At 33.9% G+C, this 27,213-nt stretch overlaps 2 protein-coding genes across 7 annotated transcripts in view; one reads left to right on the forward strand and one right to left on the reverse strand.

Annotated features, from left to right (window-relative positions):
* The window catches only part of Atg16 (Autophagy-related 16), a 257,472-nt gene that overhangs the window by 168,215 nt on the left and 62,044 nt on the right, over positions 1 to 27,213 (reverse strand). The window lies entirely within an intron of this gene.
* Positions 1 to 27,213, forward strand: part of neo (ZP and PAN domain-containing protein neyo) — a 72,945-nt gene that overhangs the window by 8,418 nt on the left and 37,314 nt on the right. The window contains exon 2 of the mRNA XM_077428861.1: positions 18,577 to 18,633. The gene's annotated coding sequence lies outside the window, so the exon portion shown is untranslated. The remainder of the gene's footprint in view (positions 1 to 18,576; positions 18,634 to 27,213) is intronic.

Genomic DNA, 27,213 nt, shown 5'->3' on the forward strand with positions numbered 1-27,213 from the left:
AAATTTAAAATTACTCCCGAGGAATTCAAGGAACCTTTAACCCAAGCGCTTTTTTAAATCGTGGAAATCAAACAAGTTCATCTGTAGCTTGTTATATTATGTTGAGAACGAGACTAGATGAGATTGCCTGGGATGAAAATCAAACACAAACTCAATCATTATAAACATTGTCGTAAACTGCTCGAAATTTGTATCAAATTTAATTTAAAATCATGGCATTTTTGATTTAAAAATCATTACTTTCAATTGATTATTTCAACTACGCATTATTAATTCTAAGTGTAACAACCATCCAAGGCATTTGTGACAACCAACTCTGAACTAAATCAAATTGATTATCACATGTGAGAATTTTTTATCTAAATCTAGTTTTCAAAATAAAATCCTGATTATTATAAATATGATAAAAATAAATTATAAATAAAAAAGTGTGACAGTCAGATTTGGTATCCTTGACTTGTGTCTATTGCTTCAATTTTCAAATATAAATTGTTGGTGAAAGAAAGTTTGAGAATATATTGTCTCGGATTTTTAAATAAAGGATTAACCGCTCTCGTCCTTATAAATATTTATAACACAGGTTTTATCGAATAAAAATGTTGTTTACACATGTAAGTTTTATTTTAATATCAAAGCGGTCGAGGATGATGAACGACCGCGCTTACTCGAAGCACGTATAATATTATTATTTGACTCAATTACAAAATATATTGAAAGCCATAATCAAAATCCAATTACGATATCGTCATAACGGCAAAGACGAACTCTAATTTCGTAACGTTTCGAATGACAGATTCGTATAGCGGCGACCGGATGACCGGAAAATTCATTCGTGGGTATCTGGAGTAGGACATAAATCTATGTAGTTTGTGATTATGGATAGTAAATCAAGAACAAAATGAATGAGAGGAACATACGACGGTCCTTTCATTAACAGTCGGCGGGTGGCTGCATAACAAAAGGTGCGATCAGAAAATGATTCAGTAACAAACAGATCACGATCGAGTCGCTTCCGAAGAAGTGTTGTTGAACGAGAAAAAAAACTTAAAGGCGAAAACGAAACAAAAAAAAAATTATCGAGAAGCCAGTTCGGTAATCCGTTATGCCTTGCTCCGAACGTGATGAGGAGACATTGGTTCTTCGAATCGTAAAGCTTCGTTAAGGAGTCGTAGGCGAATAGAAAAATACGAAAAGAAACAATAAATCAAACGGAAACGAAGTAGAAGTACAAAGAGAAACAATTCATAATTGAAAACGAAAATGCCATAGAAATAAATTAAGTGATTTTATACGCCTCGTACATATTGCAGGTGACTGAGATACACACAAGCGTACTTATATACATTGGCAGTGACTGATCGGCGATCCTAAAAGGCAAAATGGTAGAAAAACGTGACAATTTAGAATAGAATACGAGCGCGTGTGTCGTTTGCAGAGTAGTATTTCAAGTTTGTGCGAGGAATCTCCAGTTCTGAACCAAAAAGTGTATGTATCCTTCAAACGCATCTCTGGATGTTGGGAGCCGTGTCTAGATTCAGGGATTCCAAGAATGCGGACTGTTTTCTTATAACGATATGGTGAACGACGAGAGCGGTTAGGAAAATATGGTCATGCAATTTATTTGAATCAGATAAATGGAATATGGTGTAAAACAGTTGTGAGGGGCTAGGGGTTCGCGTGCCAGCTCTAAGCAAAGTCAGAAATCATGATAATTTCAAACGCCCGAAGATTGCATACAAGCATAAAATTGTGAATAGAATCATACATAATTTAAATATGTATATGTATTTGGAATTATTACAGCATCGCTCAGCGCAAATAAAGTACAAAAGAAGAATAATACATACGATAAATTATCTGGATCGTGTTTGAAGTATGAAATATAGCCGAGTCGGAGGTGTAGAATGCAAAATTCTAGGAGCCGGTATCTGGCATCAAGAAAACAGCAGGTGAAAAGTGTCAAGGATAGAAATCCTGTTCGCGATGATAAAATCGCACTCGCCGTCCATAATACGTTATAACATCGAAAGTAACGTTAAATGCACGTATACGATAAACTATTATGTAAATCAAATTTTATAATACAATAACATAACCCAGAGGGCATTCAAACAACGATAAAGCGTTTAAACATCAATAAAATACGGCAGCATTAGATTTACACAAACGGTCGTTTGTGTAAATCTAATGCTGTTAAGTTCAACAAAATAACAATCCAAGTTCAACAAAATAACAATATACATATACACATATATACATACATATGTACATATTATACTAGATACGTTGAACTCGCATATAGCACGCGAAATTCGTCTATTCCGAATTTAGTATTAGAACAAAATCTATACCGGCTTAATTGGCGCCATCATCAAGACTTCAGAACGGATGCGAGCGAATCTGTAGAAGCAAAAAATAAAAATAAATAAAACGCCACGTCGAGATGTATAATCAAATTATCAAATGGACGTATAAATCGCGGCGTTTCTGATGCTTCTAAACCGTTTATGTATACTTCAGGATGTCGAGATAATAAGCGAACACAACTTTGAAAATTCTACATATGTTAAAAAAATTACACACAGATGAAGGTATCACAAAAAAGAAGAGCGCGTTCACGTTTTGTCCACTTATCAGACTGAATATGTTTGATCTTTGACTCGACTATTTCATATGAACGTGGTTAGCGAGAGCGTATCGGATTAGTGTGGGAATTGAAGATGAGCTGAATATAGACTGTACTTTTTTAGTTTTGCTTTGAAATTTAATATTGAACATCGCTGAAGTAAAATCGTGATGACTGTGATCTGATATGAGAACGTTTGTTTTGAATTGTAACGTAATTAAATTGCTGTTGCGATCTTTCGCCGAAAGAAAGGAAGTGGATAAGACGAAATCGTGATTCAGATCGATACGGAGACAAATTAGATACAATTGGAGAAATTATTGAGTTTATTTTTTCGCATTGGAAACAATTTCGAATGCGAGAAACGAGAACGGTCAACGTTCGCTTTGAGACCGGAAAATAAAAATGTATTTATGCGCATAAAAATACGGTGACATCGCACAGACATTCGCAAGAATGAATAAATTGAATTTATGATTTAAAAATTGAGCGAGTAATATTATTCAATATACAAACCGCACAGTAATAAATAACATCTGAAAGGATTCAGAATTTTTTCATCATAAACAATAAAGGACGTCACAGTTTAAGCCCGTACGACATATCTTCGAACGGTTGCATAAGAAAAATCAATGGAAAAAAATGCAACAGAGACAAATCGACCAACACGTCAGATGAAAATATCAATCAAAGTACGTGCTTCGTATATTGAAAATATTCTCACATGTATGCGAATTTTGAATGTTGAATAGAATTTACAATCGTAAAGCGCATCCACGCGAGATATATTCTCTTTGAATCCGATTGTTCTTTCACCGTTAAGCGAATATTCCATGTAAACACGCGGACGACCTTTATATGACGTGTATAATGCACATGCACCGGCGATATATCTCAATGAATGCCATACTCGAAGTTTCACCAGCACCGCAGATACTCAACATTTAATATTAATGCATATATAATATATCGGATTGCGTGTAAATGTTACTTGGGTTACATGTAATATGAGTAGGGTACCTTCTAAGGGAAAAAAGCTATTATTAGTAAGATGAATACATGTATTTCCCAATGTGAAAGGAATACATACGTGACATAAATTCCATTAAAAATGGTTACAATATAACGACGATTTGTATTGGAAATTTTATTTAAAACTTTCAAATGGAGCATCAACAACGCGTAGGTATCTACGGTTCTGAAAGTAAAGCTCTCAGGTGTATTCAAAATAATTTTAAGGCTTCTTATAAAATAAAAAATAGTCATGGAACCAGTAATTATTAGAAAAGACCTAAGAAGTATTATGAAAATATCTTATTAAAAATATTTTTTCTCTTTAAAGAAAATTTAAAATCGTTCATTTCATTTACACACTGAACTAATTGGGACTAAATATTAAATATTAAATTAAATATTAGTTTACAACAGTTAAATATTTTTGTAAACTATTTATTCAGATATTACGTACATATATCTATTACTAGTAAAATAGTATGAATAAAGTTTAAGATAACTACAGAAGAGTTTAGTACAAATTTAGACGTAGAAAAAATAACATGAATAAATCGCAAAAAGTTCGAGGAAATGTAATTTTTTTGTTTCCCACACAAATGTGCCGATTAGAAAAAAAAAGTTGAGATGCAAACCGATCGTGTGCGTTACATTGCATTTATTTATTCAATTTACAATGCAGTGAAACAATCACCTGTTGCGTTCCGAGAGTTCACCTCGAGGCTGAACTTGCGGCGAGCTTTACACCGCGGTCCGACATGTGCATTGCGCGCTTTATATGAAATAATCGCATTTAAATCAAAAGATCGTGATATCAAATATCTGCCGGTGCATATCTACAGACTTTATTACGCACCTATCGACTCAAAATCGCACATGGCAAAGAAGATCCACGGCTAAAAATATCAGCAATGCGTCTGAATATACACATGTACAAAAAGCTCCGACATGAAATGTGAGGCGTAAACATTCATATGTACATATAATATATTGAGAAATGAATTAAAAAAAAATGCTAAAGATAAACATGATAATGTGAAACTCACCCTACAAATATCCATATTGAATTAACTGTAGAAAAAATGTCAACAGTATCACAACAAATAGATTTGAACGCGCGGTACGTAGCGAAATCGAAAGTTTGACGCTCTGTTAACACGAGATGCACTAGTGACTTGTTCAGTACTTTTTTGACCTGTCACCAGGAATGTGTGACAATGTATGTAGCTACATATGTATATAACCGGCGTAACTAATTATTACAGAGAAATAAAATTTCTCACGTTGTTTCCGTACAAAAAATAAGTAAATACAAGTTCTCGATCGAATTAAAGATAAGTAATGTGTGTGTAATCAGAATAACCCGCGGCTTCAGTCTTATTACTCGCAATAACTGAAATATTTTAATACCACAAAAAAAAGGCACGGAGACTATACGGGCATAATCATAAAACGTTCTTTCCCTGTGCCTCGGTATCTAAATGGTATATCGAATGTTTGCTTTTGTTGCCCAGCCACGTTCAATAGGTATTTTGTTTACTCAAGTAAATACGCTTTAGGGGAGACTATTGGATTACTGATACTTTTACACGAGAAAAGTAAAGTTCAATGGGATTTTTTTTAAATAAACAAATCGAAAGAGAAGAGTGGTAAATGTATGTGCTTTCGTAATCGACATATAATACAAGACGAATTATGTTAACAAACAAAAAATGGTAATGATAAAAAACAATAGTCCAATTTGAAGAAATACACAGTTTAATTGTAGCACTGCTCGTTATGTAGACTGAAAAAAAGCCATAAATTCTCTATTTGTACGAAAATTATAGTTTTTATATGGAATTTAAGAAATTCTTTAATCAATTAAGAAACGCAACGTTAGACGAATTTCCTTTATTTTCGAATGAAATAGCACGCAATATTGATGTTAACAAAACATATAAACAAAAAAAAAAACATAATGTACCATTAAATAAAAATATGATGTTATTAAGAAAATGATTTCAGAATAAACGCGAACGTTTTACAGTGAAGTGAAGACATTCCGTATATATTTATTCGAAAAACTATGCAATAAATTTCTATGGATTTGAAAAACGGCAAATAATAATATTATATGCGTTTGAGTTATACTTTGCAACATAATATAAGGTGTCAGGTATGTATATATATGAAAAGATGACCGCATTCATTTACAATATATCATCAAAAAAAAATTCACGGTTATAATTTGTATATTATACCCGTTCTGCATCACAGCAGTAAATCGCATAATGTACACACGCAAATTATGCAACGGTTTTCAAAAGCGTAGGAAGACAAACTCTAATAATAATAAATTTCAGGAAATGCGATAAATTTTGTACCGGTTCGCGGTACTAAACCAACAATGTATCCTGCAAATTGGAAACGCTGAAAATGATTAAATAAAATATTTAAGTAATGCATTCGCGATCGGTTCGTCTCACGCCGCACAATATCTAGATGAAAATAAAAGTGTTTTCATCGAGAGCATGCAAAAGAAAAACACGATCTGCAGAAAGATTTCATGTCGTGGAATGAAAATAGATAATGGGCAAGAGATCGAGCAGATTATCGTCCCACTCCAGTAATATAATAGTCGGAGTGATCAGCCTAATAATATCAAGCATGATTATGATTTACGCGATCGTTTAGTAACGGCGTCGGTTATTGCCCATCATTAAAATGATCCTTTAAGTGCACCACTCCAATCAGGCATCATCGGAAAACACAAGACTTATCTTACCTCGAGAAAATATTCGCAAAGGGTTGTTACATCAGTACACGAACGTAATGCTTATCTCACTACGTCAATTAAATATGGAAAAAAAATTAAACATTTTTCGCTGACATGTGAGAAAATCTTCTTCAACAGATTCAAGATAAAGTTATTCTCACGTATAAATCGTAGAACAAGCGAGAGAGAGATAGAGGTCTACTCAATTTCGAAACGAATTAATTAAACATACATAAATCCGACGACAATAATTCTACCAAGTAATTGGATTATAATCGCACAAACCAGCATTCCAAAATACGATTCGCTCCGATCCGTAAAAAAATAGTCGAGTCTGTCATTAGTTACAAATTAATCGGCAATAACTGTTATCGAACGAAGGGAAAAAAATGTGAACGGGACGCGACCGGCGACACGAATTAATTAGAGCAAAGAGTAGACGTCAATGATAGATGTAAACGGATGAAATTGATTCGATACGATCTTTTAGGACAAGTCAGGTGTTTTCTGAGCAATAAAAAATAAATGACGGAGGAGGAGGAGCGACGCGACAAAATGAAAGATCATCGTTAATCACTGGGTGGTCTGCGATATTATACGGATAAGTGTATGATTTATTGTAGTGTATGATAGAATCTGTACTACTAGATTTTTTTCTGACGCTCGTTGAGTTAGCAAATGTGTATTTAAGCGAAGTGCGAAATCCAACGTGTGAAAAATACTATAATTACGCAGAAATTAAACCAAAATAATAGAAACCCCCCCGGCGTTTGATATTAATGAGATTTTTTATGAACATTTTTAAATAAATACAGCGAATATATCGCTAACGAGGACGCGTACACATTATATATGTAATCTCACTGGAAAAATCATGCTGTACATAGATATGTACATATATAAACACATTGATTATGTAAAATTTTAAAAGCATTTTGCTGCGAAAAGGTTTTCCATTCACTCACATATGTTTTTAGAGATTTTATTTGAAGAACAAATCTGTTTTCAACATTAATTTGTACGTAGGTATACATGAAACAACCCTTGAAATACGAAAATGCATTAAAATCATTAGGTTTCCGTTAAAGACTATAATAAAACAACTGTTAGGTACGCAAATACGTCTTTAAAATACACACATTAAAGTCCACTTTGTATCAATGTCGTTTGAAAATTATTATTCATGTCTTTTGAAAGGGTGTTTGGCAGTGCGTATAATGAAGTGTCAAAACTTGAACTCGGGTATAGGTCTAATTAGCGCAAATATGCGATTTTTCAGGAAAACGGGATATACAGTGTTAGTTTAGTGAGGCTTTTATCATCGGCACGGTATTAGCGGCTCTTTTGCGGATGATAGGTGAAGTGAGGCCCCCAAGGGAATATGAACGCGCGGTTGGCACGCGAACACGAGATAAATCTGGAGAGAGGCTTCGGGTGTATCTACATAGTACGCGTGCGCGTGCAATTCAAACGCATTCGAAATGGCAAATTGCAGTCCGACGACGATTTATGCTAATTGCCGGTCTCGTCCTTGCAGCTCGCCGTGTCCTGACCATTCCCGGTGAAAACGAATCGACGATTGTAACGCTATTTGAGTTGAGCTGCTGCCGAGCGCAGCGACTACTGTCTTGTCTCGTTCGCATTATATCCAACACGACTATATTTACGACCATCGACACTATAAATTGTACAATAAAAATAGCGGTAACCGATAGCGAAATCTATAGAGTGAAAATTTATGATGGTGTGATTCCTGATGGAAGATTTGTATTTCAGGGAAATATTGGTAGATATATCGCAAACTACATATGTATAATACATACATAGATATACTAAGGTATTTTGATTTTTAAATGCTTTTTATTATTACGAAATTATGTTCACAATACATCTTATATCTATTTTAATAGCTACTGATCTACTGATCATTTTCTATTTTACAATTTAATTTAATTTGGTTAGTAATCATAGTATTATATTATTCTAATGTTAATCTACAGCATAATAGGAAAAATAGCTCAAAAACCTATTTACAATCCTTATAAATGTTCATAATACATCTAATACATAATATTAATTAAAGACTCTCTAAAGTCGATGACTTAAAGCAGATTGTGTTTAGGTAATCTGTGTTTATACCTGAAGGGTATAGACATTTTGTTGTAATCACCGAGACTCTTCACAAGTGTGTTAGTATGGTTATTAGTGATTCTGTCATAGAATCTACTGGTTAGTTTGTTAGTAATGTATGTAACTAACGGAATATTATTTATGGCATGCATATTTTTCAAGTTAGTATATATGGGTGTGTTATAAATTATTTTTACGGATTTATTTTGTATTATTTGGAGATTGGAAAGGTTAGTATTCGAGGCGTTATTCCATACAAATATACTAAGGTATACATATATGTAGATCACTTCTTGTATGAAAATCCGAAATCACACTTGGATCGAGTTCAGAATCTATCGTCTATTAGGTACGTAGTATAATTTATATCTTGAATATACATTTGTTTGCCTGCTTGATCGTCCATCTATACTAACATATGTACATACGGTGGTCTAATTGGGATCATGTGGCGTTTATGCAAGTTCCATTTTTAATTTAATTTTTCTTACTTTCGCTCACATTATTTCATATATATCTAATATAAATATGGAGATCTATATATTATGTATTTACTTTGGAAAATTTTGGGGGTATTCGTATTATGATACGAAAATAGATATTGGAGTAATACAAATATTTCAGAATTATTCCATACAACTCTCGCTTTACAATGTATTGCCATACAGTTTCATATATTTCAATCTTAGAAAATCTGATTAAACTGTAACACAAAAAAATATTATAATGTGTATGGGAAGACTCACAAATACATAAATAGATGAAAAATATTCAGGTTGGAATTATAAATCATACGTATATTCAGTAGAAATGTGTACTTTTAGATCGAGCAAACCGAGATTCACCGCGTACAATTGGAATGTTATGCAAATTAGCAACATGAAATTAAATTATATTTCAATTCCGATTATGCAAATATTAAAAGTAATGACACTATAAAATAATACAATTTAATCAGTATCAAATTTGATTTCAATATACAGAGATATCTATGTAAATAAATACCATTTGCGTGAACGAATAGCACCTTTTAAACTTGTATATATGTATTTAGCATGCGACATATTTTTCTGTGTGTTGTTTTGACAAACTGTTGAAAAATTTCCATGAAAATCTAAAGGCGTGTATTTATGTACAACGTTCTAGTTCACAATGGGGATTTATCGACGTAAGGTCGACGTCTGCGGAATAACAAAAGCTTGAATGGAAAAGTCACGATGGCTGACACAGTGGCCGAAATATCGGCAAACGACTAACAATTGGCAACAATGGTCCTTATTGACTGTTGTGTCTCGGCTATCGGAACGTGGATCGCATAAACGAAGTCGATAAATGTGAACGACCAATAATCACAGTACGCAAAGATACGCCTTCGTGGTTTATGAGATGAAAATAAACAGTACCATCGCATCGGCGATAGCCATATGCCCACTTTCGAAACTGAAACGTACTCACGTACACAAGTACCTATTTATCAAATAAGAAAACCACGACTCGTTAATTAAATGAATTGATACGAAAAGGAAAATACTCATATTTGCATGTTTTGCAGAAGAATGCAGTTGGCAATATAGTGAAAATGAATGAGGTCATCGAAGGTATTGTGGGTCGGAAGAGGCGGACAGTGCGACACACTGACCGATCACGGGGAGGCATATAGACCCGATTTACAGGCGATGCAACTACTACTTGCATCTTGGATGCAACGGTATAAGCAGATATTACATTAATCATAGCGGATAACGATTATGCTTGCTGAGAACAGTGAACGACCGTTCGTTCGTGTGTCCGGATGCGGTGAAATCTGCACAAAATGCGCAAAAATAAAATGCATTGCTCAGAGTCGTGCGTATATACAACTAATAATAATAATACATATAAACACGCCTTACTGCGTCTTGAAGGCATGCATATAATAATTTCATTTGAGAGATATTATATATTGCAGATATAGTAAGAGATGTTGTAGGAACAGTTATTGAAATTGCGCGCACTGAATTACCTTGTCCCACAAACGAATCCATAATGTGCAGACAGATGAGAAGATGGGATATTCTTTTGACCCCGGAACAACGGACAATTGCAGTCACGATATTCAATATCGAATAATAAAAAAATGATTGATATCTAGATGTTCCAATAAAAGGATTGTATGGGAACAGACCAAAAATCTGTGCTACAAATATGTATGTACATAGGTATTTATGTTGTATATAAGTTCAGTTTTTCTTAGAAAGGATACTTCGGAATAATTTCCATTGCTTGTTGAAGATAACTCGTTTAAAAGGTTCAGAATAAAATGGTTTAATCTTATATCAAATTCATTACACTACCTCGAAATTTGGTATATTACTTAACGCATAGTCATGGCACTTTAGATGTTTGGGGTTTTAGAAATAGTCGGATACTATTGATTTCTTTCTCGAATCTCAACCATCCAAAATTACAGGAATTTACAACTGGTTTTGTATAAAATACTATTAAAAAACTAGCCAATTTTTCGGCTTCTTACACATTAAACCTAATACTGTTGCTTGTAAAGCTCTAAATCTATTTTACTATCGCCTTAATTGTAATATATGTACATACGTATCTATGTGATGTAAAGCAATAAAAAACCTTGTAACGATAGATTGGATTTATCAATGAACAGTTGGCCAAGGTTTATATTTATATGTTGGTTTTAATTACGCAAAAATCAAATACATACATACGTGCATAGTACATATGTATATGCAATCGTGTTACGCTTAAATTGATCATAAAATAATTCTTTGAATGTGGCAAGTTCTAAAAAATAAAGGCAAGAAGATGATTGTAATTATCATTAAAATAAATAAATAAATCACGGTTTCACAAACGACGTATTCATAGCCGACAAATTAAAGTTGAATTACATTTACGCTCCGGACGAAATATCGACAAAAAAATCAGTACGTGTGTACATACGTATACGATTTAAAATTCGTTCGAAATAATTGCCACCTCATAATGACGCGGAATATTGGACTGATTAATAAAATTAAAAATTTACCCGTAAAATTTGAATTAATCTTAATATTTTACAAGTGTATATACATACATATGTACATATACATTGGGCAATGCGCATTTATGCCCGCTTTACTTACGGCTACTGTGAGTGCGAGTTTTTTGACCTCACACGTTGCAATGACGCTTGAGCGATTTCCAGTACACAAAAAAAAAAAGCGAAAAACATCGAAGAAGATAACAGAATAATAAAACTGGCGCGAGTGTGTGTGTAAGCTAGTGAGGACGTGTCCCATTGTGGAGACGAGATAATAAAATTCGAACGAAATTGGAACGATAAAAACGTACCGAATTCATTGGATGTCATTCCAATTATAATTCGATTTTTTTCTCGTTTTTTCGAGGCTTCGCGGAATCCGTTGGTTTTTCACCACTCATGGATCGATGCGATTTGCGATTCTGTGCGACACACGATGCGGTTTTGTAAATGGGAAATACCGACGACAGTGCGACGATTAGTTAGATCGTGATGCCAGGTGAAAAGATGAATGGCGAACCAAGGAAAATTCAGACCGCAAAGAGCCATTCGGCAAACGATAAGTCAAATGCTACTGTGTCGCCGTCAATTGTGCGGTGTCGATGAACCTACGTGATGCAAGGCATTTCAAAAGATTCTCGACCCTAAAAAAAGTCAATTTTCTCACTAAAAAAACTGACGAAAAAAGATTAGGTCGATACATTTTCCATGTCGAGACGCAGCAATGTCGAATATGATGTATACAATTAAAGACAATTGAAACGGTGCAAAATTGTCAAGCGATCCGACAGTAACGAGCCATATCTATCCGAGCGTATAAAATGTTAAATAAAAGATCGTTTCACTCTATTACGTTGCAACTGGTTCGAATCCTACGAATCTTCCATGGAAAATACGAAACGAACCAAAAAAAAAAAGATGTCCCGTAAAACACGCGCCACAATGGCGTTGACGTAATTTAATTTCACGTCAAATCTGACGGTACTTTTGTGAAAAAATTCTCGTTAAATATGACGGCAGGGGAAAATTTAATCGTGTAAAATTACGCGAATGTCCGGGCGTTAACTGGATGAAAACGGTTACGATTATTATATTTGCGCTAATGCAAAGCTCATTAATTGTATGATATAACGAGGCTCATACTTTATACGCCGTTTTAGTACGATACAATTGTACATACATACTCATTCTCAATCTTACACGCGTTCATAATTTCTATTAAAAAAAAATTAACGATCCCACTATACGATAAAACAACTTGTTCAAGCGTGAAATTTTATGCATTACGAAATTTCACTTATAAAATATAAATTGCCTCATTATGCGTTTGCAAAATCGCATACATACAATATATTTTACTATCAATTAAGTAGTGCCCCTCTAAAAATCGACAAATATTCATAATTATCAATGGATTCTGGTAATCCAGAAAAAATTCTCCATAGTAATTTAGTACATAGTCCTCTAATATTTAATTTTTATTTTAACCTCAAATAATAATATAGATTAGGTTAATAAACTCTTCGATTAACCAGGTAACAAATTAATATGTATGTGAGCATAATTGTGTAATCATATTAAGATTAAATGTTGAGGTGTTTTTATTTGCAAATGTATTTATGTATTATCTTTTTGCATCTGATTCACTAAATTTAAAAAAATACTTTGAGTTAGAGCTTGACTAAAATTTGGCCAAATATAGCAGGACGTCTGAAGAATTTAAAAATTTAACTAAACACCGTTTCAAACACGTTTATTTAAGCGCTGCGACAAAAACGCAAATGTATCAAAATATGCAGTGGCACTTTACTTACCGTTAGCCTGCACAGGGCGTTTTAGATAGATTGAAAAGAATTTATGAATGTCGTTAGCATTTCAAATGCGAACAACTTTTGCAAATATCGCTATGAGCTATGCATTCCAAATTCAGAACAAATATCGTATCCCGTGCAACGAACGAACGGCTTTTGTTGATTAGTGCCGGGTCGAAAGGACCGGTGAAAAGTCTCATTTCTTTTTAAAAGCACAATATAACGGTACGACCGGATCAAAAGAAACGGGAAACGCTGCTCCAGGGACACAACAACCACCACGATTCCAAATCCAAATCAAAATCGAATCGGATTTAACAACAGGCGGTGGCCGCGTAGGCGCAATCGCTCCAAGGTACCCAACGGCGAGCTTTGTCAAAGATTTTTTCACGCTTTCAAGCCTTTATATAGTCGGCAGCTTTTCCAGCCGAAAGATTGGATTAAATCGTTCCATTCATCTCTCGAATGGACTCTCTCCCGAGTGAATTCACACGCCGAAGCATTATTGTGCCGGCGGTTGTGTAAGCAAGTGCTGCATCAAAGTGCAAGCAGTATGCGTTAACGGTAGAACACGTTTGTCTAGCGGACTAACGATTATTTTTCAATATAGCTAACTATCCGGAGTTGCACTTGCCTAAGGTTGAACAGACACATACAGTATAATAATATCCAAGCATGCGAACTATAATAACACACGCCAAACTATGAAATAATAATGTGCATCTAAGTAAGTAGAAACGGTGGTGGGGAAGTAATTGTTTCCAACGCATAATGGCTAATGTATATTCGAGTTTAAGCCGCAGGGATAGTAAATAAAACCTTCGATATCTCAAAATATAACGAGGAGATTCACTCAGGTAATTCGCGGTTGTAATCGCGTCAAATTTATCGCCAATGCAAGTGCTTTTCTTCGACGCAATTCAAACAAAACAAAAACGTAACCAACGGTGTTGTCTTCTGTGGATGTGCAATGTTTATACTTTACAAGCTTATAATACTTACAAAATTGTTTACCTAGATTGCAACTTAAAGACATTATCATACAATATTACATACATATGTATGTAGATATAACTATCAACTATGAAAATCTATAATACTTTAAGTATAAACTATTGTAGAAGTATTCAATAAAGAATAAAGAAGTATCCAATACAAAATAAACATACATATGTACGTATCGCATAAAACTCAATTGCTCATATGTAACTATTCCAATTAAAATCCGGATATAAATAAATGTTTAGTACATATGTATGTTTATTATGTACATGCATACATACTATGCATATAGAGAGTATTCTTTTATGCTCGAGAGCATTTTTTCCCTTCAAATTTGTATAATAGCAGTGTTGAAATTTAGATTTGAACTACAGCGTATAAAAGCTAATAATATAAAGGCAAAAGACGATGAAACGGATTATACGCTTAATTAAAAACAGTTTAAAAATATAAAAGCCCGCGTTCATGGTTCAATCAGAGCCATTGTTTCGTTGTATGAGAAAATTTTTCATTCGCTATCATCCTTCCCATTGTGATATTCATTTATTGGCGATTTTTTTCAACGATATATACAGTTTTGTGCAATTTTTCCTGTCTTTATTTCTGCAAAAACGTGTTCACTTTTGGTGAGAATTTTTGACCGATAGACGCGTCATACGAAATTTTCAAGTGCGGAAAAACGGCAATTCTTTTGTTGCGAAAAAATCATTAAAACACAATTCGCGCGCGATTACGAATACCTACACAATAAACAAACCGAAAATATTATTTTATTGTTATTATTAATGTTCAATAATTACTCTACAATTCAATTTGTTCCGCAATTAACTACAGAAAAAAATAAAAAATAAAGATGGATCACCGTGTTATTAAGTTCAAGTAATGAATATATTGCTGTTTGTTTTGAAGCGGCGCGCAAAAAGAGATTAACGCGTGTAAATTAATAAAATCGAAGGATACACGATATCCTTTGATCCTTTCTGATTTACAACCAACCCTGACGAATGGAGCAGATGTAATGCTTCAACAATTGCTACTTCTAATGAATTTCTTACTTCTTTCATTGTTAAAAGATCTATGTACATATTTCTTACGTATTGGATTTAAAGTTCAAAGTTCTATCAGTTCTAACATATGTACATAAATATGAATGTACAGTTAATGTTTTCGTACTCTTTACATAAATTCAAAATCATTTTTTCTTTATGTACAACATACAAAGTACTGAAGTCAGGTAATCTCTCAATCAATTGAACTCAGGTAGGTATACATACAATAACAGTTTGTTATACGCCATTTACGGTCAATGAATCCTCACATGCCGGTTAACTGCGTTCTCTCGCGGGGTCGCTCAAGTGCGTTGATAATGCTTAGACGATTTGCTATGAACGCAACTTTTCACTTTCGATATAATATCTGTACCAGAGAGACAGATAGAGAGGAAGAGAGAGAAAGACGCGCACGTTTGATCATCGGATACTCGTGTATATATGTATATATGTATTGATTGGACCGTGAAAGAGATATCCTGCCGAGCAAATTTTGATGAATTTTCCCGAAATACTTTTTTGTCGCATACAGAATCAACATATTTATTAATCTCTCAAAGGTAATAGGAAATTAAAAGTTGGAGATAATTACGTTTTCGTATGTATGTATGTATGTACATAAATATATTCTAGGATACAAGCTATCTATATTTATGTACATAAACGTTATAATTACTGCAGCTACCAGATTAAATTGTCGTGAGTAAATATAGCCTAACGAACAAAATTAAAATAACAATTTGAATATTATATAAACATTTAAATTGCACAACTGCAAGTATATGTAAGGATATTGCCACCAGCAGTTTCATATCGATAATTAGAGTTAGGATGGAACTCCAATTAAAACAACCTTCGTTTATACGAACCATAAATTCACGGTCTTAATAGCGCTATTGTATTAAACAAAAAATGCCAATTATAAACTTTCCGTTCATTGACATTTTGCACATTAAAAAACTCTTCCTTTCGCCCGCACTTTTCCTCTAAATAAGTAGATACATACATACAAAATTTTAATTACGAGCCCGTATATACGGAGATATTTTGTCACACGACACACTATACTTTGCACTATCGCGTGTATTTAACGAGTGTATCCGCGCATTTTGGAACCGGTACAGTTACGCGACGGGTAAACTCGACCTACTGCAAACTAATGCCGTGGGATCGAATCCCACACATATCGTCGACTAAAATCCCAATGATATCATAAGAAATCATCAAACCGGTGTCAGAAGGGGACCCTGTTCCGATGTCACCTCCAAATGGATTGTTCTCGACCGGTTGACCCGGTTACGAGGCTAATTAGTGAACTTGCGGTCCTCAGGCTCGGGGTGATGTGAAAAGAATCACCCGATAATTGAGCTGGCGACGGACAGACAGACAGACAAACAGTCTGGGTGAGATTCGAGCGATACAAGATATGGATTGTAATGACTGTGAGGCGCATAGCCGCTTACAATACGTGAGAACACTGCTTAATGGTTCGCTAAATAGCTTCGGAGGTTGTTAGGCGAATGCCATCTTCTTTGGAATTGTGCGTTTCCCGTTTCAGCAAAGCTCTGTATACTCCAGTGGCCCACATTAAGAATTTAAAACAAAAAAAAAAATTGTGTTATCTGATAGTCGACACCTGTCACGAGGATTGATTGCATTTATGCCGTTTTAAGCTGCTTAATTTAAATTTTAGCTTGCATTTAATTAGATGAATTGATAGCCGTACTACTATGTAAATTGTGCCTATTATTTTAACTGTAAATTAATTTCTTATATAAGTTTTTTTACACTTGCATTCTTGATTTCATGCATCGGCTTTTCAGATTGATTTATCGTGTGAATTTTATTGAGAAGGAACCTAAGCAAAATAAAAATAATATACAGTTTAAGACTATTATTCTACTGAGAGTTGGATTTTGTAGTAGTTTCACGGCCCTTTTTGAGATGAAACCAATTGGTAATAGAAAGTTCAATTAATGTTAAGATTGAGCAATCTTAATGCATTAACATATAATAATATACATACATCGATATGTGAATAAGATATATGAATAATTAGTAACAAGTGGTGTTTTGTAATCTTAATGCGAACGATACTCCTGCCCTTTTTGTGCAATCACATACATATGTAAAATCAACCGGGATCGATATCAATTATTTTTATGTAGTAAGCAAAAAGCCTACCATACAAAATAATGTAAATCATACATTATATTTCAATTCGGGATGGAAAAAAGACGAGTCAGCTTCATCCGAAAAAAAACGTTAATAATGCAATAATGAACGCAAGTGTGTGGTTATTTAAATAGGTACATTTTTTTTCTTAAGACGAAACAAGATATTAATAATCGTAATAGCCCCCCGTTCGGCCTTCTTGAACACGCAATAAATTTTAATAAGAAGAATAAAATATATTTTTGAAATTATTGGCGAAAATAATAGCAATTTAGTATGCATGTATGTAGGCTGCAACGACATTCGTGTTCAAACAACGCATATAAGAAAAGTCGGTGCATATGAAAGACGAACGGTGTATTGTCGGTGTTTTTTGGTCAAAAAGCAAATGACGAAACCGGGTAACGGTAAAAATGTATGCGAGTCGATTTGTTGACAAATTGATATCCGTGAACAAAAAGACAAACCAAAGACGGGCGACAATCTCTCAAGAGTGTTTGCATCGTGAATAATCCGTCAATACAGAGATAAATCAGAATTGCTCATCGCCAAAAAGTTGAATCAAAGTACACATTGGAATGAAATAACATATACTTTACTGTTTATTAAACTACACTGAAAACGCAACGATACTAGCGCAGAGCTTTCCGTAATACATATAATAAAATAAAAGTAAAAATATATATTTATCTTGTATTAAATTGAAGACTTTCAATTACGAATGTGAAGTTTATGTACGTGAGAATTTTCGATGGGCGATTACAGATTATGAAAAACTAGAAAATCCGGTTAAGGATATAATCGCCTTGCGAGCTTAATAATAGTATAGTTTCTTATATCTACATACGTACACGAAGAGGGTAAAATTGTTAATTTCATCAAACGTGTCCGATCGACAAACAAATAATGATCGCCGTCCAGCGTAAATAATAGCACACGTTGCAAAAAAACAAAATTTTAATTTATACTATTTTTCATTGTTTCAGATATTTTGCACCACATTAGAGGCGGATTCGAAAAAGAAAATCCGACAGCAATAAAAGGTGAGTGTTTATAAATTCCATTCACACCAGTTTCAAACGTCATATATAAATAACGCAATCATTTCGTGTTTATTTTTCGCTTTGTTCATCTCGTCTCAATATCTGACTAAACCAGTTTTTCATTTCGGGCAGTAAAGTGCACCTCGGACGAATTAATTAATATAACCCTAAAATATCACGAGGTTAACTATGCACGCATAGGAGACCGTGCACAATGAAATAACGGTCGTAAAGTAAAAGATGGGTCGCTTTCGTAACACGTTGTCAGATATTTATGGTCGCCATCAGATGGTCATTGTGAAAATGCGTATAATATTATTACAATATAATAGCCGGGTCGTATTTTTATACTGTCAATGGCGATAGCGAGAGCCCCAGAACTGTGCTATGCCACAGGAAAATAATTAAGATAAATATGGAAGTATTGTAAATCAGATACGAATCTGAACTGTACTTGCTTGAGAATTTTTCCGCTTATTATAATATAATTTTTTTGACACATTAATTTCACATATAATTAGCCCGCGCTATACTTATTTCCGTAGTTACGGTAGTTTGACAATTTACGACGTAAAATTAAGATTTAATTAACTTGTACGCAGAGGTTAAAAGTTAACAGCGGCACGTTGTTCTTTATCGAACAACAATTCGATCGTTAATTACTAACACGTAGTGGGCGGCCCTATAACCCATCGACGTATGGAATCTCAATTTTATTGACCCTTTTTTCGTTGAAAAGATTCGAGTTTGAACTTTTCATCAGATAAGGGCCGAATCGTGTGCTAAAATAAATTTGTACGAAACACATCGCGATTCCTCGAGCTGTCTGAAGCATAAAGAGTGAGCCATTAAGCAAGGTGAAAATTACATGTCTCAATCGGCCAGAGGGTACAATGAGACTCGAGTTAAATGGCTGTGGTTTAATTGTAGGTGGCGTTTGATAGCATCGATGCCACGATCCGGGGATCTTTCGGATGCGATGGAAAAACTGTAAGGAAAACCGGCTCAGTTCCCAAGACGTACCCATTTACCCTCGCGAATCGACGATCTCAACTCGCCGGGAATACAAATGATGTTAAATGTCGCAAAGGAGGCAACGATTGATGGCGACTCTGAATCCTTTTAACGAAAGCCTAGTATAGACTGAGTTATTGGGGAAACTCTTTATAATGAATAAATCTATTGTTGTTTGCGTGTGGCTTTTTTTCCCGTTCGTTTGAGAGAACAAAAAGCAAATGTCTAGTTTCCATATAAAGCGAATGCAGAGTGTTTGTAAGTTTGGCGCAACCCACGTGAATAAAATTCTAAATAAGATACATATACGTGTCCACTCTGGACCCCACAAATTGCTTTGTTTAGGAAACAAACGACATATCGCTTACATAAACCTATTGACGAATCTGTTCGTTTTGTAATAAAACACCTCAGTTTTATTTATTTTTGTAGTAATTTATATACATACAAATATCACAATAAATAACAACGACCTAAATACTTTTATATAAATCATTAAATATTTCTGAAATTTTTTTCGTTCTATAGACTTGATTGAATTGATGTAAATATATATGTATGTATGTAGGTGAAATTCTCTTTCCTTGAAATTGATTGAAATAATATAAATATAGCCTGTATTTCAACTGTCAAACAAAATAAACAATCAGTATCTACGTACATATGTATATACGTACATATATAGATTGTTTAGTATTTTTTAAACGGTCAGTTTATTTTGAGAGTTGGATCGTCATTTGATATATGAAGTTTTATTTTGCAAAATCAGAAGTCGAAAACTTTATTTTATAGAACGGACTATTTGATCAATACGACAAAAGGATTTACTGATCAAAGTCATATGTTAACTGATTGTATTTTTATATACTACTAGTTGTTTTACCCGGCTTCGCTCAGTATTTGTAATATAAACAGCTTAAACATGGCGAATCTAACAGTTTTTTTTATTAATGGTGAATCATTTGTTTTTTTATTAAATTTATTTGAATCGAAAAAAATATATATCGAATCGTTGTCATAGAAACTTTGTTTTGTTTTCGAAGTTCTCAACCAAAAATACTTACATATTTACATATGTATATATATGCATACAAAGTCTCTTTCAAAATTATACATATGTATATATGTAGGTAGTTAGTGACTAGGTGTACTTAATAACTGGCCAAAAATTTCATTGTCATTGAATATAATACTTTCATACAAAAGCATATTTTCTGTAAAAATTTTATATGCTTATGCAGTTTAAGGTTGCGTTTCTTTAAAAACACTGTTGTGTTTCAGTACAGTACAAAAGTGACTTATTTCAGTATAGCACATTGATCTAGTGCTCGTTCGGGCCAACTAATCTAAAATAAACTACGGTCGCGTGTATGTTACACCCACGTACATATGTACATATGTATATCCATCTGAAATATTGCATACGCAAATACATATACAGAATCACGACTCGTTCCACTTCCGAGCAAACAGTTGGCATAGATCAGTTGGCGCCACCATGAAGGTACAACTGTTATTATAAAATACCCACCTCATCTCCAGCCATCCAATCAGAAATAATTGACAGAATCCCACAAAAGCGTTTAAAAACGGCGTCGTCTTCGCTGAAAAAACGCAACATTGACATATGTACACATATGTACATGCGGGTCCTCAGAACGGTTCGACCGGTCCGAGGGTATATCGGTCGAGAGACACCCACGACGAACCCGTTTACACTTCCACCGAATTTATGGTGATATCGGCCAACGACAATCGCGCGTGTGTGAATCATCATGGATCGATGGCCCCGAAACGAGCGTACGCATTAAGACAGGATGTCGCAACGTTTTGTTTAGATTTTTTTGTTGTTGTTGAAGCATCCGTCTCGGTTAATTCAATTAATCTAAAGTAGCAGAGGCTGTGATGCAACAGACCAATCATATTTTCATAATAATAAATGCGAGTCACCTTAGTAATGTTTCGCCGGAGTGTGTCCGTTAGGGCTAACGGATGCTCGTGTGACGTTTGACCGATAGTATGTACGTTTAAAACCAGGCTTGTGGAGCCAACAGGAGAAAATCTGACTCCAGTTACCACACAAACTTTGTCTATTTTCATATATTTCAATCGTATTCGTATTCGTGCTATTGACATATACTAAAAATACCATATTAATAGATCAAATCCTTTTGGTCAGTTATAACTAGTCACCGGACCCAGAAGGTGCCGCGTATGCAATTAAATCCTGAGAATGCAATTAAATCTGTACCGGTATTGTTCAAAGGTTGTAAATGCATTGTTAAAGGTTTGCCGAACCTTTTTTACAAAGGATTTACAACAATGGAACAATAGATAGCACTGTGACTATCCGGTGTCTAATTATAACAATAAATGGTCAGATATATCTATTACTTTTCCATTCAAAAACGTCTGCTTTCAATAACTTGTCTCTTGCAAAGACTTTCCGGTTCCTTAATGTGATAGATGAACATTTGGATCTGTTAAATTATCATGTTGATGAGTTGGTCAGTTTCATGAGATTCAACACGAGTCTATGTGAATGAGATGAATGATTGGTAATTTTTATTGTTCTTTTCTTTTTTTGTAAAACTTGTGTGACACTTTGGGGTAATCTGTCAGGTCACATTGGTCATATTATTGTTATTATTATTATAAAAATAATAAATAAATATATGTATATATACATATATGTATATCGATTGATCTATATTTTATATTCACGTCAGTATTTTGAACATATGTAGGTATGTAGGTTCGTAATTGACATATGAAGTTATATTGTGCTATTACATATATTGAAATGATTTTCTTACAGCCGAAATCAAGTGAGTGATTTTCTGATTTTATATAATGGATATTTTGAATCCAATAAAGTTGACCTGATAAATTGACTGGCTAAATATTTAGAGATGCCCATTGTACTATTTATATATATGTAGGTACATAGTAGGAATTTCGAAAATTGTCAAATGATTTTTTAAAAATTATCAGTGAGATTTTTGACGACTTAATCTTTACCAAAAATATCAATCTAAAGCCCAATTTTATATCATTGTAATTAATATACCGTGTGATTCAATAATAGGAAAAAAGCTTTTAACAGTTATCTAACTAGCACAATTCGGCATGTGTATTCATTAATTTAACTTCAATGACATCGGCGCATAAACCAGTTCTGTATACATTTATGTATATACCTTGTAGCAGTCGGATTTTTTTTTATTTATATACACTTAAGTATTTACTTAAATAAATATATATGTACATACGTGAGTTTAAATATTTGGCATACTATTTAAAACATGTGCCAAAGTATTTTTTTTATATGAATCAACGCAAATTACCGAATGTCTAACACCGTTAGGTCGATCGCTCTTTTATCCTTTGACAGAAATATAAAAGAGTATACAAAATACGATGCAAATCGATTTTTTTAAATTTAAATATCGTTAATTATATTTAAAATATATAAATAGAGAAAAACACAATCAAGACGAGATGACGACATAAAAGACACGATCGATGCCCATAAAGGTAACTAGTTCTATTGGTATTGCGGGATTTAATTGCATTCTCAGATGATAGGGACGTGGTATGCATTTCAATGAAGCGCAGAAGTGTGATAAAGCAATAAAACGCAAAATGAAATTATTCAAATATAATGTAAATATAGTTTGACTTCTCATTCAGTGGGATAGAAATATCATCACATAAAACATTATATTCAAATCGCTACAATTCGTACGTGGAATACAAAGGAGCTTTGAAGGAATGTATTGTATGTATATGATGACTGATCGAAATATGTATATTAAAATTGTTATTATACATATACATACATATATTGATAAGATTCAATGTTAAGAAGAAGACCATCGTGAAAAATTGGTCAGCAAGTTTGCCAAGTATGGAAAATCAATTCGACGAGCCATGTTTACTTGTCGATGAAAAAAGTTCATATCAAGTTCAGTGAAAAGAAATCACGATAGTGTCAGGCGTGCAGATGCCACTTTTTTCCACGAAATATATCACGCAGTGAAAAGCTGTACTGATTTTTTTTCAGTAAAGTTTTTCACGCACAAAAAAAAGACAGGTTTGTTCTGTTGCACGTTGACTGTTTTGAAATATATTTACACATTTATCCATGTAATATTGCACGAAGAAATCATCGTATGATTTACGAACGGGCATATGGCTAACGCGAAAATGTACAAACAATCAAGATGGTTATAAATCACGCGAAATCACACGTAGATAAATTTACCAAGGTAATTTGGTACATGGAAATATGACGGCAATGATTCAAAGCAATGCGAAATTTTGTGACAAAACGCCCACGAGTCGGATTTATGCACACTTCATTAATAATATCATAATGAGTATTTTTTTATATTTATTCGCAAACAGCACAGGTGTTCAGCGGAATTTGCCTGTAGAACAAAGACAATATAAAGCGTTAGAGGAAAGAATGGACGATATCTGATCGAACGGTAGCATAACGAAGTGGATGCTGAAGGCGAGCGAGGTGTGGATAATTAAAGCTGTGGAATGATGTTGTTAACCTGAGAGCTTACTAAATCAATGATATTATCGCGATCGGCCGCTGTTTGATCAGAAAGGGTATGTGTGAAGAATTAAAACAATAATTTTCAAGCAAAAAATACCGTATGAAAGGAAAAGTATGCGTTGAAGAATTAATACACGAGAGAATGATAAAATATCAGTCGAAATTTTAATGTATTCACAAGTCTACATGGGAGCAAATGGAACATTTTCCACTTACAATACCTATGAACATAAACACTCACTAGTTTGTGGAAGGTTATAAGCTTTCCAATAAATTTAATATCCCATTGAAAATCATGTTTATACAAAACATTATCATAATATGCAGCTTCATAGCAAGAAAGGTGATTCAAAATTAAATCGTGCATGTAAAGGAGAGTTTCAGGTTCAAGAAAGTGGCAAGTGCAATATAAATTCTAGCACACATCGTAATATAAGGTCACTAGGAAAGTGCTAAAGTAACTGGAAATTATGCAGCACAATAAATACGATGTCGTAGAGAACACCACATTAAAATAACATAAACACGAATAAAGGCGTTCCAAGGCTTAAGCATTTTTAAAGTATATGTTTAACGGTAAAAATAAACTTTAAAGGAAGCGAACTAGATTATCAAATATTAACATATTAATGTGACAAGCTGTGAATGTAATTAAAAGGAAATTCACGTGGCAAAACCGGTCAAGAACGTTATGAGAATTGAAACTACGTATAAAAGCTTACACCATTCCCATACAGTCGAGAGAGAAGACATTAATATGTATATAAGAGCTTTGGAAATGACGTCTGCCATTCTCACAGCGAGGAAAATTAATGCGGTTAATTGCTCGCCTTTAGAGTTGCATTTGCGATTGCACCGACAGACAGATACGAGACCACAAACGGGGATGGAAAAATGCAAGTCGCCCGAGATAAAATCATTAATTATTCACCGAATGACAAATCAGATTGCGAAATATCAGATGTACCAAGGATCGAACAAAAAAAACATTGCCTAATAATAATAACGTGTTAATAAATCGACGATACGTGATCGATCTTATTGCATAATGGTTATGACGAGTCAAATTTTTATGAATCCATATGATAGCATCTGAAAGTATTTTATGCGCGTGTTGATTTTCGATGGACAACAAGAAATGATTTGATCACTTTCGTACGGTGGAGCTAGTCGACTGGATCGGGAAGAACGGTAATACAACTTGAACCGTTCGTTACTAATAGAGTATGTTGCTTAACAGTTTGTTCCGTTTTAATAATATTGGAATAAAGAACTTGCACTTGGAAGTTGTCGTCGCCTCGGTCGTTGCAGTTTCTCGAAATTTTGACACATAATTTTCTATACGAAATAGAAATATGGACATCATTGTTTCATAATATCGCATATGGTGTATGCGATGGTGTTCCGACGATTAGGTCCGCCGTGTAATAAATCGCCGATTAAAAGCAGTGGTGAGAATTATTTGAGCGCAACGAATTAATTTATCGCATTGCTTAGTGTTCGAGTGCATATTTAAACAGTTCATCACGAACTGTGTACGTTCAAGTCTGAAAACCGGACTTATAAAATATCTGCATATTATTAAACATTACCAACATTCAAATATCACTCTCTTAATTCAATGTTAAAAAGAATTCTTTCAAATCTGAAAAAAATTGTATATACATCGGCAACAATTTCAAGTTTTCAGCATTTTTCGATAGATGCCAAGAATTCACAATAGTCCTTTTACAAAGCCCTTTTACGGTCTAAGTTAGACTAACTAACTAGCGATAAAATTTGGTTAAAAACTGAGAAATATGCTTAACGAATTTTTAATTACAAAAACATTGGTATTAAATTGTTTCAAGGTATATATTTTGATTGATTGAAATTTTTTTTTTTTAAATATCATGTATTTTGTATCTACATATAATATAAGTTTGAAAGAAAATTTGATAATATGTATGATTAATATCGATGATACTTAGTAAAGCGTTTCAAATCACAAATTGTATGAATTTAAATACTATCCGTCTGTAGTAGGTACTTAGAGTTTATTTTATTTTCCTGAAATTCGCAAACGGTGCGAAACAAAATAATTTCGCAAAGATGAAACGTGAACGTTTTCGAGCGGCGGATAAAAAACGCTCTGCACGATGTGCTTTATATTACATATTCCTGTAATTTCAGTATTCTGACCAAAACGTGTAATTTAGTGCAGACAAACACGTATTGACTTCACATATACCATCATTACCGATACGAACGCTATATGTATGTATGTATGTATATACCCGTGTATGTTAAAACAATCCACTTTACGAAATGCCAAAAAAAGTCCAAGACACGTGTATACTTACGGTGAAATAATGTTCAAGTATCTCGTTATGGTTTGATTGCACTTCATTAAGACTTCCAATCGATTTTAATACGACACGATCGGTTTAGCAAAGTAATCGCGATGAAAAATGATCGGTAAACATTGAATACTCTCGTGGGATTATACCGACCGGACATACGCGCATGTATTCGGTAAAAATTCAATGCATACATAACGACTTTGTCAGTACTGCGATGATGTTTATAGTTAACTGTTAATCGGACGAAAGATCGATACCAAGATACAGATAATTGCAACATATTTGATTGATCGATGTTTATGGACAGGAATTTAATAATCTTTAACATATTTTTTTCATTCGAAACTCTCAATATTCACGCCGAGGAAAAGCGTGCGAACTTAGAGGAAATTGCTACGCTGGAAGTTCACTCTTAAAGAGCGATTTAACGAAAGTGAGGACGACGATGCTGGTGGTACACGTACGGGTCGACAATAATAATAACGATCGGTCACGAGGTCGGTTAGAGCAAAGTTGACCACCTTTGATCGCGGTCATTACTAAACTATACATCTGTAGTTGAAGATTGAAAGTGCTCTCCGGAAGATAAGGAGGTGTAATAACAGAATAGCTCGGCTCGATCCTATGGGGATAATTGTACGGCGACTTCGTGGA

This window comes from Arctopsyche grandis, chromosome 4 (genome assembly GCF_051622035.1).
Source record: "Arctopsyche grandis isolate Sample6627 chromosome 4, ASM5162203v2, whole genome shotgun sequence".
NCBI lineage: Eukaryota > Metazoa > Arthropoda > Insecta > Trichoptera > Hydropsychidae > Arctopsyche > Arctopsyche grandis.